General features: G+C 33.9%; 1 protein-coding gene across 1 annotated transcript in view; it reads right to left on the reverse strand.

Moving 5' to 3' along the window:
• Positions 1–14,100, reverse strand: part of LOC134234529 (prolactin-releasing peptide receptor-like) — a 44,192-nt gene that overhangs the window by 14,299 nt on the left and 15,793 nt on the right. The gene's annotated exons all lie outside the window — the stretch shown is intronic.

A 14,100-nucleotide genomic window follows, 5' to 3' on the forward strand; every position in this document is an offset into this window, starting at 1 on the left:
CATTATAAGCCATGCAGCTAAGATTTTGAAAAATCCTTGTTGTTACTTGGATTAAGCAGCTGGTCTAGTACATTGACAGTTACAGATCCTATAAAGATTGGAGTTTTAAGCACCATTCTTGTACATTGTATTATATGAAGTCCATCTCACCATTTATATTTCACTTGTTTTTTTCAATCATGTTGTAAGGATAAATAACACAAATTTTTTGTCAGATATTGTATTTAAATAGGTAACCTGAATGATATTTTCCAAAATATGGTAGAATTTTGCAAGATTTTATGTATAAAAAAAAAAAAGAATTTTGCAAGATTTTACGTAAAAAAAAAAAGAAGAATTTTGCAAGATTTTATGTAAAAAAAAAAAAAAAAAAGAATTTTGCAAGATTTCATGTGAAAAAAATGTTAATAATTTTGTATAGAATTACATAGAAAACGATAAAAAGTCGGGAAAAAAAATAAGTATTAAAGAAAAATTACGATTTCTTTATATTTAAGGTATTTAGGTATGAGAAAACGAGGTACTTTTTTGACAAAAAAGTTGCTGATTCAATTAGTCTCGTTTAACGTTATCAATTCGTTTAAGTTCTATCATATGGTCGATACAATGATTTTGTCAGCAAATACAATTCATCTTTAAGAAGGCTAGGGGATCAACAAATTATTTTTTTTGTTAACCACCAGATATAACTTAAATTTTGGAATATGATATCTTAAGCTTTCAACTATCATTTGGCAAAGAAAAATTTCATAAATTTTAGTTTTAAAATTTTATCATTTGGTTATATCTTTTATATGGAGCTCTTCTTTTAAAGGAGATCAAAATAGTCTAAAAATGGCCACAACCACCCAGCCCCTTTAAGTCAAATGCTGACTGACGTTTTTCATGCTTATTGTTGGGCCATTACTTACACACTGAGTTGTCCACGGATTTTTCACTATTTCCCGACTATAACAAGGAGCACACGGTGGGTGTGACCGGTCGGCAGGGGATGCTCATTCCTCAATGGCACCTCATCTTTTCTAGCGTAAATACATTGCTGAAATACTGCCTACTCAGCATAAAACAACAGATACCAGTAATCGATCAATCAGTTAGGGTAGCTGTGCGTGGAATCCCAATACTTTTAAACAGATTAATTTTGTAGATACACTCACAATGAAAAAGGTATGAGAATTCATATTTCCACTTAATTGGTTAAGCAGTTGCTTATTATGTCAAAAAGTCTGATTTTGCGTGAGTAAAGGCTGTATAAAGCCTGTTTTTTTTAGCTCTACTGGTCAGAGACCAGGAGAATTTATGCGATAGGAAGGTGACCGTCGTCCGTCTGTAAACAATTTTTAAAACGCTATTCCTCCTACAGTTTTGGTCTGATTTAAATATAATTCGGCAGACAGGTAGACTACACTAAGATACATAATTTAGTGCATCGGTTTGTTATTTCGATGAATAATGTTGCTATGGTAACAAAAAATAGAAATTTCAGTGAAATTCCTTTAAAACGCTACCCCTCTTACAGTTTTGGTCTGATTTCAAATATATAACTCTAAGATACATAATTTAGTGCATCGGTTCTTGATTTTGATGAACAATGTTGCCATGGATATTAAAAATAGAATTTTCTGTGAAATTCCTTTAAAACGGTATTTCCTCCTACAGTTCTGATTTCAATATAACTTGGCACACAAGTAGACTACACTAATATACGTAATTCATTTCATCGGTTTTTGATTCGATGAATGGTGTTGCTATGGTTACTACAAACAAAAAATTCTGTGAAATTTCTTTTAAACTCTACTCCCCCAACACTTTTGGTCTGATTTCAATATAATTTGGCACACAAGTAGACTACACTGACTAAGATACATACTTCTGTTTATCGCTGCTTGTTGCTAAGTTTCAAATCCAAGTGCTACTTTTTCTTTGTTATACGTACAGAGCAGTAGAGCTCTTCTGGTTAATGATTAAGGGAGAAAATTCCAATTTTTTCCATTAATGTTTCTTTTCAGTGTTTGAGAATCCACATTTCATTTGTACTAATTCTTCAATATGATGTATCACAATATTGTACGCGAAGAGTCAAGATTAGCCAAACACTGCACTGTATCTTGTTTGTAGGTTTGAGAAATCTGCTTAGGTAAAAGTTTACTTCCGTTAACTTTTTTTAAAAACATGTTAAAAGTATTTAAAGACGAGGCAGAATTTTGTAGAAATTTATTGTTTGAAAGCTAGTAATAATATTATAATTAAATTGGATTTCAAGATGTATATGAAAAACCTTTAGTTCTTCCAAAAAGCTGGTATACAGTCTATTTTGTTACAGACTGTGTTAACTGGAACCATTGCACATTGTTCATATGCTGTCGTGCTTATTCTTTATCACCTCCGATTTACTAAAAAAATACGAAATTTAAGGTAGGATTTTTCTCACACAAAACTGTATTTCTTGTATTTAAAAATAAATGAAATTTTCACAGAATCAAGAAGACAATATTACTAAGTGACGGTATCAGTTAGATTAGATTTGACCGTTTTATATTAGAGTCAAGGTCATTACCTTTTCCCTGGATATTAAGAATAAAAATGACTGCATCCAATCATGTGATAGGGTCTTCTATTTCAAAAGATTGAATGTTTTTCTTTTTGCATAAAAAGATATTACCATATAGGGTCTATAAGATGTTACCAAACTGACATAAATAGTTTAACAAAAATGGATTTTGGTTTTCTTATTTTCGCATATGGTAAAGAAGTTATATAGAGATACACAATGATACAAAAACAAAAAGTTTTGACCGTTGAATAAGAGAGTAAAAACACTTTTTACGGATTTTTGGCTCATATCTTTGCTAAGATTAGAAGCTTTTAAAAGCTAAATAATTGTAGTTTGTTTGGAAAATCATATTTATTTGATATATTTTAAAACTTTAGTCCCTTATTATTAATTTAGCTAACATTTGAAAAATTATTCAAGTCTTTGATTGTGTAAAAATGATAAGTAAATTCGTTATTCAATAATAATTTTGAGAGGCAGAAAAGAAGATATTTTCATACGCCACCATTCCGCTAGTTTTCGAACACAATTTACCATTTCTATTTAAAGTTGTACAATTGTGATGAGGAAAGAAATCTGTGGTCTTTTAAACCTCTTTCACCTAAATACATACGACATATAAGCAAATATACATTGAATATTTCATATATTCAGAAACCCGAGAAGAATCCTACCTTAAGATAGATGATTAGCAAAGGTTAAGGAAAGAAATATAGTCTACATTTCCCTCAATTTTCCCAACTCAACAGAAGTAATGCCTAATGAAGATGCATGTACATGTATTTGGAAAAAAAAATCAAAAACTTACATCTAGCATAAATGCGTCTGTAAAGATTTTATTTAGTGAAACAATATACCCAGTATATAGTTACAATAATGTCTGCTTTTTAAAACAGACTACCTAGCATACCTTCCTAGTCTAAGAATATTGATCTCCTAGTCAAGACCTTGCAATTGGAAATAAACTTGCCATTTTTTTTTTGTCATTGACTAGATTTCATCAATATATGTAACGTATGAAGTTTTTGTTATGGTCGAATTAGAGATTGACAACGATTGGTGATACCAAAATATAAGATATAAATGTATCCATTTGTCGCGTGGTATCGACGTAACCGACAATATAAGATAGCTTTTGAAATTTTCATTTTGGTATTGTCGCCTGGTAACGACGCAGACGACAATATATGCTAGATGTTATAGATTTAGTTTTCCAGCAATATACGTACCAAATCTGCTACAATCTGGTCGTACAGAAAAAAAAAACGCTTTCCAACAGACAAGTCTTAAACACTAAAGAATCTCATTTCGCAAAAAATAAATTTTCTGTACGAAGGTTTAAGACTAGTTTACAGCATCCTCGTAAAATCTTAATTTTTCCTGGAGAGTTAAGGATAATTTTATTGCACCTTAACGAGTTGGGTATTAGATGTTGCAGATCGCTAACAGTTGCTTGCTTCGTGTTGACTGCTGTCAGCGGGCGACCTCTGAACCGACAGGCATATGGAATTCTTAGCTAATTTGTGCGTGCGAGTTATGTCCAATAACACTTTCATTTTTCCCTGAAGATATTCTTTTCATTAAAATCTTTCCCTGTGCGATTGCAACAGACAGGAGACCATTTCCTACCAGGAGGCATTTTTGGGAACTTTCAAAAAAGCCATTTAAATTAGGCTAGTAAAGTAAGCGATGGAATGGTATACATGCGCATGCGTAGATTAGAAGGAGTTCTTTGGTCATGAATGAATGAATTATAGCGAGTAAAATTTATATTTGGTTTGCAGCTAAAACCCTACTCCCGCATCAAAGAAACAACAAAGAAGGAACTATACACGACCTTCGTGAAAACCTTCATTGTTTTGCATGTGATATATGTACATGCAGTTAATATACGTACATTTTTAAGTAGTATTCCCCTGTTAATTTTGATTCCACAAAATATATAATAAAAACATTAGGCCTCTGAAACTATAAATACTATAATGTTTCACATCTTTCTCTCTCTCGCTAGAGAGAGATTGGGAGCAAGCGAGAGAAATAGACATGCTCTTGAAAGTCTGTTTTTAGTTAAAAATATTTTGTTTTCAGTAAAGTACGTCTGCTGTCATTGTCCGAACTGTTTTAGTTTTCCAACCCGAATTTCCTTTTATTAAAAGTGTACGCGGGCGTGATTATAGCACACTGCTGACAAACATTTTGATATGATCGAGGTTTTTTTTATCTATGTTATAACCTTTTTGATATACTTAAACCTAGAGAATTATCTTCTGCTTAAGATCACATCAGCACGAACAGGGAGTATGGTACAGAGGTAAAGATCAACCACGCATCATATCATTATAGAGGAGGGAGTCTTGTGAATTATTGGGTGTAAACGTACAAAAAGTCTCCATTTCTCTTTCCTATTGTTTTTCTGACATATTTTCTATTTATCAATAAAGATATGACGTATATTGTTTAAAAAAATTATTTATAGATGAAAAATACTTCTGAAAGACACTACATTATCTGTCATGACAGAGAGAGAACTCCAAGATAACCCTAATATCATTAACAATATTAAAACATGAACAGCTAATGTGCAAGTTTTCTTCTCTCAAAAGTTATAAAATCTGCCCTTAAAATCATTCAACGTATTCGGGAAAAGTTTAGAAAATAAGCAGCTAAACTTTTTACATCATTTTACAAAAATGTATTGCAACGATTTATAAAAAACTTGTTTTTTCTTGTAAAACAAGCCATTGATTATTTACAGATATAGGAGGGTGTGTAACTTAGACCCCGGCTGTTTAAATGAAGCAAGCAGAGATAAATTTCCGTTTTGAAGTTTTCTAAAGCAGTTAAACATGGAGTTGACCGACAGTTACAGCAATCTATCCTTAAAATAACATCCCTGGAACTCATTTCTTAAAAGAAAATTATGGCTGAGAACCGGATTTTCCTGATATTGGCACGGGCCTGCAATACCGTGGATATATTTATGGAAAAGTGAGTTTCTTTCAAACAGCGACAGTGAGATAAAAATATTTAAGTATTCTCTATCTTCAGGTAAAACAAAAATATCCACACTTATATCACAGAAGCACTAAGGTTTCTTGTCTCGCCGCTGTTTTTTGAAAAGCGATGGAAAATGAAACTTTTTTAAGTCACGAAATTTGTATGGGATGATTCGTCTGCTTATTATTCATAATTAACTGTATGTGGTGTGCATTTATCACGAAAACTTCGATGTTGTGATTACCAGCCCTTTTTATTATGACCAATGCATTACAGATCGGAAAAAGAATCGTACAAGTTAATAAAATAATAACGCATGTTTCTGTAAATCATACAAGTTAATGTAATAATAACGCAAACAAGAAAAATAAAATAAAAGTAAAAATTAAAATATGTTTTCGTTTTCCTATCTAAATTTTAAAATCATCTTTCAAAAAGATATAACCAAATTCCCATTTGATTTTGTCTAATAATATAATGAAGCTCAAATAACATACCTCCCAAAAGTGAAAATCGTCTTATTTGTCTCTATTTTAATTATTTCTCCTTTGCATGGAATTTATCAAAGTGTTTATCATTCAAACTTTATTTTTAAGCAAAAAAATAAGTCAAACGGCGCGCGCATGCGCTGGAGAGAGAATACAACAGTAAGTTTTCAAATTGCGGAATTGTTTTCTTTTAAATTTCGTATGAATGTACATGTAATGATTATAATCGTCTACTGTATAAATACCTGTTTTTGTGGTAGTAAGAATGGCGATTTAAGAGATACCACACTAGACAACCCGCACGTAACATGGTTCTGTTTCGGGTTAACGTCATCGTCACGGTTGATTGAAAACCATTACAGACCCTCTCTGACAAAGGGTAACAAGTTTTATGGGGGAAAATGTCAAGAAACTGCTTAGTTAACCATTGTTGCCTTTTTCATTAATTAGGCAATTCGGAACTTGAAATTTTGTGCCAAGATTGCAAGAAATTCATAATGTCTCTTGATATTGAAAAACGGTGTGCATACCTCATATGCATCAAATAATGCAACAAGATTTGTTGACAAACTCGTCGTCATCAAATTACACGTGTTTTTTTTTGTTTTTCCCTACGTGGCGTCATAAATTTTGTTTTCTGAATACTGATTTTGGTGCAAGTAAAAAAACTTCTGACCAATTTTGGTCATTGTCAAATTTTTTTTTCGAACAATGTTGCGTTTCTTTTTCCTTTCAGTATATAAACTTCATTTGTGAAAAAAAGTTTACTTTAATTAGGCGTATAACTTGAAAATAATTATATATTAACTTTCTAAAATTGGATTATTGTTAAGGTTAAATCTAGGACAGAGAATATTGCTACTATACACAAGACTAACCGAGCCATGGAGCACAGGAAAAGAAATCACCCAGAAAACAATTTCCTATAAATAACCTTGGCGGCATTTTTTATTTTCCTAATCATTGTATTGTTTTAAAAATGGTATTTGAGAATAACTATTTCTCAATATAACTGTATACAAATATAACAATCATTCAATAAAACTGTAATAATGTAAGACAATAAAGTTTTGCATATGCCTGCTGTTTCTTGCAGAATCTTAATCAAAATAGAGACCCTATTTAAAGTGTCACGGAAGAAGTTCAACTTTAATACATTCTTTTGCCACGAAGATCATGAAAATTTTTCCACAACACGGAAACAAAATTGGATTTACACTTGCCGGAGCATTTCACGTGGGAATTAGCAATCCGTGAAATGTCTCGTAATGTGGATGGCTTTAGGTTTAGTTTCAATAAGAGATCGCTGAAAGGATTAACATTTTCTCTGGATTGACAGAAAGTCTTCATCAACGTCCGCGAAGTGAAGGGAGTGTTGTTTTTGTGTCAACCAATGACGCTTTTTCAGCTCGTGTTACGTGTTGTATGGGAGTATCGATTTTTCTTCCCTGACTGTTATAACTAGCGCTGCCATGTCAACCCATTCCTCCAGAAGCTCCCCAAAAAAGGTTTATGTCATCAAGTCTAGAAAATCCGTGAGCTTTATGGCCAGTAATCCATTCACACCTAGACCCTGTCACATTAGAGGAGGTCGTTTGCTTTGTAAGAAATATATCGTGCAAAAACGTCAAATTGATAATCTGAATTTATATCATACATTTATATCCGGTGCATACTTAAAATAAATGAATAATGGTATTCAAGTTAATCCATCAAATAAAGTCTATATTTCCTGCATCTAAAAAAATCAATATTTTTAAATTTAAAGATATTGTTTTAAGGCCGGTTTACACTATGCATCTTAGATGCATGCATATAAATTCAGTGTAAATAACCCTTGTGTCAGATTTAATAGGTGTTGCATCTTGACAGATTGAATAGAACTTGTTCTATTCCTTGTGTCAAGATGCTTGGAACTGACCAATGAAGAGAAAGGTCAGAGTTGAGACTGAATCACAAGAATTATTTTCCTCAGTATGGTTGCAAAAACTGCCTCCCAAGATACACAAAGCAAAGAAAATACTGAATAAAGCTACAATAAAAAAAAAACTAATTTGATTATTATTATTATAAAGAAGAGTAATTGTTTTCGGAATATATACATATAATTCCAATAATTATCATAAAAGGGAAATTAGGAATGATTCGTTCAGCTAAAATAAATCTGGAAAGGGAATTTGAAGGTTTCGTTATTTTTATGCGCCCGAATTTATTCGGGGCGTATATTGTTTTTGTCCTGTCTGTTTATCCATTGTCAACTTTAATCTTCGTTATAACTTTTAAACCATGAGAGATAGAGACTTCATATTTGGTATGCATACTCCACTAATTAAGCATTTTCAACTGACACCAAGGTAAATGACCTTGTGACCTTGACTATGACCTATATGCTAAAAAATAGCTTTTTTCGCCATAACTTTTGAACCATAAGAGGTAGAGACTTTATATTTGGTATGCATACTCCACTAATTAAGTGCTTTCAAATGATACCAAGGACAACGATTGTGTGACCTTGACTGTGACCTACTTGCTAAAAATTGCTTTTTAGAATTTTGTTGCCGCGGGGCGCATAGTGTTTCACAAACACATCTTGTTTTTTTAAGTAGATAATTTCATCTTCATAAGGTACTCTACAAATGCATGTGTCGAGACACATAGTGTAAATAAGAAAACAATGAGGCAAAATAGAAGCATGAGTTTTGATGCATGTGTCAAGGTGCATAGTGTAAACCGACCTTTAGGGATTTCCTAGGAAAAGTGTTTTAAAAACCGTACAAAACATAATAGGATAATAAATTGCAGTGGAATTTGAAATAATGCACGTAAATTCGTGCAAAATATTTAAGAGAGAGTATACGTTTTCCAGGGTATTTTGCCACGCGATATGCACTGTCATATATATATGTTTTAATACTGTAATCAGATTTATGTCATTGTTATTGTCAAATACGTAAACAATTTAGTGTGTAAAAATTGGCCTGAAAACTAGTACGAACCAGAAGTCTCTGTCGAGACTGTAGCTCTACTGGTTTATACTTAAAGCAAAGGAAGAGAAAAGTAGCAGTTGGGAAACTTTAAAACAGCAATAATTAGAAAAATGATCGTTGCCACTCATCAAAATAAAAACTGATGCACAGAATTATGTATCTTAGTATAGTCTACTTGTGTGCCAAGTTACTAGTATTTTTAGTAACCATGGCAACATTGTTCAATGAAATCAAAAAACGATGCACCGAATTATGTATTTTAGTGTAGTCTACTTGTGTGCCAAGTTATATTGAAATCAGACCAAAACTGTAGGAGGAGTAGCATTTTGAAAGAATTTCACAGAAATTTCTATTTTTAGTAACCATGGCAACATCGTTCCATGAAATCAAAAACCAATGCACAGAATTATGTATCTTAGTATAGTCTACTTGTGTGCCAAGTAATATTGAAATTGGATCAAAACTGTAGGAGGAGTAGCATTTTGAATGCATTTCACAGAAATTTCTATTTTTTGTAACCATGGCAACACCGTTCATCGAAATCAAAAACCGATGCACAGAATTATGTATGTTAGTGTAATCTACTTGTGTGCCAAGTAATATTGAAATCGACCAAAACTGTAGGAGGAGTAGCATTTTGAATGCATTTCACAGAAATTTCTATTTTTAGTAACCATGGCAACAACGTTCATTCGAAATCAAAAACCGATGCACAGAATTATGTATCTTAGTTTAGTCTACTTGTGTGCCAAGTTATATTGAAATCGAACCAAAACTGTAGGAGGAGTAGCATTTTGAATGCATTTCACAGAAATTTCTATTTTTAGTAACCATGGCAACATCGTTCATCGAAATCAAAAACCGATGCATAGAATTATGTATCTTAGTTTAGTCTACTTGTGTGCCAAGTTATATTGAAATCGAACCAAAACTGTATGAGGAGTAGCATTTTGAATGCATTTCACAGAAATTTCTATTTTTAGTAACCATGGCAACACCGTTCATCGAAATCAAAAACCGATGCACAGAATTATGTATCTTAGTGTAGTCTACTTGTGTGCCAAGTAATATTGAAATCAGATCAAAACTGTAGGAGGAGTAGCATTTTGAAAAATTGTTTACAGACAGACAGACGGACGGACGACGGACGCATTACTATCGCACAAGCTCTTCTGGTCTCTGACCAGTAGAGCTAAAAACGTCAATCGGCATTTCACTCACTGATAAACTGCACAAAACGATGACTTTAAACGAGACTTGTTAATTTTGTTCGATTAACATGTTTTTCAATATCTTGCCTCGTGGAATAAATTGTTCGTACGTAGAGTATACTGTTCCGTATCGAATCAAGATATAAACCCCATATGCAGGTGATAAGGGTATATTGCTAAATATGGGTACATTTAATATGAATTGACGATTGAAAAAAGTCATCCTTGTTTATCATCGAGTTTTATGGTCAGGTAACCAGACTCGATAGTGTCTTTTTTCCGAGTTCCTTGGGTTTTATTAATTGGACAGGTGAAAAAAATAATTGATCGTACATGTATATTGTAACGTCCCGTTTGAGAATTTTTCACTCAAAGAGACATCTCCACATACCGGTCATAGGCTTCAAATGAAATATGTGGAGATAACGAACAGCATTCGAGCGAAAAAGTCCATTAAACATTTCAAAATAGGAGCAGACCAAACACGGACCTCCAAAACAACAGAGGTTGGATCAGGTGCCACGAAGGAGTGAGTATTCCCTTCCGATCGGTCACACCCGCATTGTGCCTAGTCATATTCGGAAAAAAGAAAAAAAAATGCGTCGACAAATCAGTGTGTTAATATGCAGGTATATTGATGCATAAGTAAGGGAAGTTTACGATTGAAAAGTATATATAGTTAATAATGAGGAACTTAGATCACTTATTTTAAAATGTTTTAAATATAGGGAATCCCGATCCTTAAACTTGCGTCGGTATTTCATAAATATTATGGATTCTATTGACGATTACATCAGGCAATGGGCCAGATATGAAAAAGAAGACGTTGACACTGTATCAGATCCATGTTAAAATCGTTTATTAAAAGATTGAAGGGCAATATGAAAACCATCAATCCTTCTGTATTCAATAACCCAGAAGTGAAAAAAGAATTGGATAGATACCATGATCAGTACGTATTGGTACCTGCGGACAAAAGCAAGTAACAACATTGTCTTTGTTTGTAAGGCATATTATACAAATTGTATTTTAGAAGAACTTGGATTTAATTCTACATGTGGAAATCCATTTTATTCTCATTGTCACAATCAATATTTAACTTTAATTGCATTTATATTATGTTTATGGTTTTTATTTTATTTACCCTTTACTGGACCTCTATACTTTTGTTACCTTATTGAACCTCAGTTAAGTTTTGCAGGTATTGGTCAGTTACGACCTATTGTATTTTGGGGTATTTAAATCGCTGCATAGCTGACCAGGTAACCAGGGTCCACGTTTTCATAGCTTTTAAATGGTTGACATACAGTCCAAGATGAGTGGCTAAATTTTTTCTTTCAACGGTAACCATTTCTCCAAAGGGGTTCCTGACGTAATCCAATAATCTAGCCGTGTGTGTGTGTTGGTGACCACCTTAATCAGACCGGGATACCCACTGGGAGCCAGTTGGCGGGAGTCCGTCGTGAAACGGGTCGTGTCTGGATAGACGTGGTTTAGAGTCAACGATATTGAGGATTAATAGAGACTTTAATTTCTGTGTATTGTAAATAATAGCTGTAAAAATATGTTGTAATATTGTTTTTATTGATTTTATTTATAGATAAAAAAAAAATTGTAAATAGAAAAAAAAATCTTGTTATATCTGACTGGACAGAGCACGACGGCTGTTGTGACAAATTGGTGTCAGAAGTGGGATTAGTCTGTTCAGTCAGGAGTATTTTTGTATATTACACTTATGTTTTTTTTTCTTTAATCATTTTTGTTGTATTTTGCAGTTAAAGAGTTTGTAGATTTTTGACAGTCTCAGGGTGTGAGTACTTGGTTTATTGATGGAGCCCCAAATGGAGAAAGCTAGGTTACCGTTGCTTTGTTTCGTATGAATTGAGTTTGTATACTTAATTTATCTGTTGAGATACAAGTATACACATTTTTGAGAAAGATTTTCCACATTTCATTTTTGTTTTGAAAATCAATGTTGTTCTACTGGATTGTAGTAATATTTTTCATATTTAGTCAGTTAGTGTTAAGTTCTATTACAATGTCGACATTGAAAGAACTTGCAGAATATGGACAGAGTCTGAACTTGACTGGTGCGGACTTGCAGCAGTTTATACAGCAACAACAGGCACATCAGCGTGAGCTACGAGCGGCGGAAAGGGAGAAAGAGAAGCAGGACAGGGAGTATCATCTCAGTAGAGAAGCACTTGAAATTGAGAAACTCAAACTACAGGAAAAGAAAGGTATGGAAGAGATTGAGAGTAAATTCATGCAAACTATTCAAACCTTAGAGCAAAAGTTAGCTGTAAAGGAGTCAGAAACGAAATCAGAAAATCCTAGTAATGCAAAGTTTCCAAAAATGCCTGTATTCGATGAAGTTAAGGATGATATTGATTCTTATTTGAGACGTTTTGAAAGGTACGCTGCAGCACAGAAATGGAAGTTTGACAGTTGGGCTGTTAACTTGAGCGCACTACTCAGAGGTCGTGCACTGGATGTGTATGCACTGTTGCCGCAGGAGAAAGCGTTGGACTATGATGCTTTGAAGACGGCGTTACTAAAAAGGTTTGAAAAGACGGAGGATGGATTTCGTCAAAAGTTCCGTAAGAGCAGACCTGAGGTAGGAGAAACTTTTTCACAGTTTGTTGTTCGTCTCGGTAGTTATCTCGATAGGTGGATCGAACTTGGTCGAGTTAACAAGAATTTTGATGGCCTCTACGATATGATACTCAGGGATCAGTTTCTGTTTATGTGTAACAAAGAATTGACATTGTTTTTGAAAGAACGCATACCGAAAAACATCAGAGAAATGTGTGATTTAGCAGATCAGTTTAGAGAGGCAAGGCATGTTAACATTCAGACATTAGTTCATTTTAGCAAGAAAGAGAACTCTCCAGGAAAAAGTCAGGCATCGAGAGAACAGGAACAGCGAGATCAGAAGCCAGGATTGAAGTTTCAACCCATGAAAACTCCAATGAAGAAAGAAGTTCGTTGCTTCAAGTGTGACAGACTGGGCCACATAGCATCTCAGTGCCACCAGACTCAGAAGAACCGGAACTCATTGAATGTTGTCGTCGATCGTACAGAAAAGGAATCTACGGCAAAGAACTCAGAATTACAAGGCAAGTGTGGAACTTTTACTTCCTTTACAAACACATCAACATTTTCGATGGCGTCAAATTCAATGGACCTTGTAAACACTTCATCGTGTAACGTTAGTGCATCTCTTGAAGATATGCCTACCTGTAAGGGCAAGTTAAATGAACATTTTGTGACAGTGCTTAGAGACACTGGTTGTAACGGTGTTGTAGTTCGTAGGGATTTGATAGATGATGTTCAGCTTACGGGAAATCATCGAATTTGTGTTCTGGCGGATGGATCTAGGATTCAGGCACCTGTTGCGCGAGTGAAAATAGACACTCCTTACTTTGTGGGTGAAATAGACGCTTGGTGTTTAGAAAATCCATTGTATTCCTTGATCATAGGGAACATCCCCAACGCAAGAGATCCAAAGGATCCGGATAGAAACTGGACACCTTATCAAGCGCATGCAGTAGTGACAAGGCAACAAGCTCAAAAGGAAGGTAAGAAGACTAAATCTCTTCATGTTCCAGATATTATTGACGCTGAGATATGTCCTGACGACATCAAGGCAGCACAGGAGAAAGACGAGACGTTAGCCAAGATACGCTCTTTGGTAGGACAAGACAACGACTCCAAGGTATCTTACATTAGTAAAAAAGGTATCATTTATCGTGTCTTCCAGTCAGATAAACATCAGAATGGTAAACGTTTTACACAGCTAGTTGTTCCAAAGAAATATAGGACTAAAGTTCTTTCGCTTGCTCATGAATCTATTATGACAG

The sequence above is a fragment of the Saccostrea cucullata genome, unplaced genomic scaffold (genome assembly GCF_032062105.1).
Source record: "Saccostrea cucullata isolate Sc308-1 unplaced genomic scaffold, CSIRO_AGI_Scuc_v1 ctg173, whole genome shotgun sequence".
Classification (NCBI taxonomy): Eukaryota; Metazoa; Mollusca; class Bivalvia; order Ostreida; family Ostreidae; genus Saccostrea; species Saccostrea cuccullata.